The sequence below is a fragment of the Dasypus novemcinctus genome, chromosome Y (assembly GCF_030445035.2).
Source record: "Dasypus novemcinctus isolate mDasNov1 chromosome Y, mDasNov1.1.hap2, whole genome shotgun sequence".
In the NCBI taxonomy this organism is placed as follows: domain Eukaryota; kingdom Metazoa; phylum Chordata; class Mammalia; order Cingulata; family Dasypodidae; genus Dasypus; species Dasypus novemcinctus.
The window spans coordinates 11110407-11112971 of record NC_092216.1 but is presented as its reverse complement, the minus strand read 5'-3'; positions in this window follow the sequence as shown (position 1 = coordinate 11112971).

Below are 2565 nucleotides of genomic sequence, written 5' to 3'. Positions count from 1 at the left end.
TTGTTATTTTGGTTGTTTTGTCTCTAGTTTGTTGTCTTTTCCCTTTTTCATTTCCTTTTTTAAAACTTATTTTTTCTATTTTTTCCTTTCCTTCATTTTTTTATCTTGTCATCTGTTGCTTTTCATTCTCTATCTTCTTTCTTCTGTTGCTTTTCTTTCATTCCACCTCTTCTTTATTGATTTCTCTTTTTATTTCTTGTTCTCTCTTATTTTCCATTATTTTTCTTTTCAACTCTTCTTGTCATTCATGCCTTTTAATTCACTCTAAGTTTTTTCCTCTATTTTGGTTCTTGTTTCTTTTTTTTATATTCCATCTTTCTTATTAGATCTCTTTGTATTTTTGTGATTTTTTCCTTGTATTATTTATTTTCCTAGCTCTTATATAATTCTCCTTTTATCTTTTAAAAATTATTAGAGCTATTATTCTTTTTTCTTCTTATCTCTTTTCTCTGGTCCTAATATTTTTTCCAAGGAAACAAAGAGAACAGTAAGGATATAGAATAAGAGAAGCCAAGTTCATAAAGGAACCTTGCTACACACACACAGAAAGAAAAAACAAAATAAAACTCTGGAGTAGAAATAGAAGCTAACCCATCATAAAGCCTATCAAGATAAAAAGATGCCTAGAAACCAACAAAAAAATTACAAACCATAATAAGAAATAGGAAAACATGGCACAGTCTAATGAACAAACTAAGAAACAGAAGAAGATGCAGAACATGGAACAACAAATAAAGGATGGCCAAAATTGTGATTCAACTTCATAAAGTGAAGGAAGAGATAAAGGATATTAAGAAGACAGTAGGGGAATATACTGGAGAAATTGTAAACATACATGAAAAATAACAGATTTGATGAAAGACACAATGCAAGTAATAAAAAAATATTCTGGAAGCATAACAGCAGGTTTGAGGAGGCAGAGTAAAGAATCAGTGATATTGAAAATAGTATATCTGTAATCAGACAGGTAGAAGAACAGATAGATAAAAGAAAAATTCCGGCAGAGCTATAGGGATTTGAATGACAATATGGTGCAAAAGCATACATTCTAGGCATCCTACAGGGAAAAAAAAGGAAAAAGGAGCAGAGGGAGTATTAAAGGAAATAATGACTGAAAATTTCCCAACTTTTTTTTTGAGGGACATGGTCATGCATATTCAGGAAATGCAGCACACCCTAAACAGAATAAATCTTAACAGGCCTACCCCAAGACATACACTTATCAAATTGTTCAATGTTCAAGACAAAGAGAGAATACTGAAACCAGTAAGAGAAAAAAGATCCATTACACACAAAGGAATTTCAGTAAGATTAAGTGTTGATTTCTCATCTGAAACCTTGGAAGAAAAAAAAATGACATGACATAATTAAGGTACAAAAGAGAAAACTTCCAACCAAGAATTCTCTATCCAGAAAAGCTGGCCTTCAAAATTGAGGGAGAGTTCAAAATATTCACAGATAAAAAAGTTTGTCAACAACAAACTTGCCCTTTAAGAAATACTAAAGGAAATTCTGCAGGTTGGGGGAAAAAAAAATAGGGTTAAAGGAGAATGCAGTTAGGCAGATTATTGGTAAGAATAACTAAATATATTAAAAGAGAACTAAAAACAACATATGACATATAAACCTAAAGAGAATATGGCTTGTGTAAGTAATACCTTGATAGTCATAATATTGAATATTAATGGAATAAATGCTCTAATCAAGAGACATTATTAGCAGAATGGATACAGATATGACCCATCTATATGTTAGCTACAAGAAACTCAACCTAGCCCCAGGGACAAAAGGAGGCTGAATGTAAATTGTTGGAAAATGATTTTACATGCAAACAATAACCAAAAAAAGGGCAGGAGTAGCTATACTAACATGGGACAAAATAGACTTTAAATGCAAACCTATTGTAAGGACACTGTATATTAATAAAGAGTATAATCTATCAAAAAAAAAGGAAGAATCATAAACATTTATGCACCTAACAAGGGCACCTCAAAATACACGTGGGAAATATTGCAAAAAACTAAGTGGAGAAATAGATGATTCTACAATTATAGTGTGGGAATGTTAATTCACCTTTATCACCATAGACTGAACATCTCAAAAGAGGAAAAATAAAGAAACAGAAACTTAAAATATTATGTTAGAATATCTAGACCTAATAGATATATTTATAGAACATTACCCACAAGTACAGTGGGATATACATTATTTTCAAACACACATGGATCATTCACCAAGATAGACCGTATAGTAGATGACAGAACAATACTCCATGAATCCAGAGAAAGTGAAGTTATACAAAGTAATTTCTCTGACCACAAGAGAATGAAGTTGGAAATCAGCAAAGAGCAGAGACCTAGGTTGGGTACAAATATTTGGAAGTTGACCAACACACTCTTAGACAATCAGCTGGTCAAGGAGAAAACTGCAATAGAAATCAGTAACTGTCCTGAAATGAATGAAAATGGCAACACAAACTATCGAATGGGATGCAGCAAAAACAGTGTTGAGAGATCAAAAGTTATCCATAAATGCCTATATAAAAAGAGAAGAGCTAAAATCAAA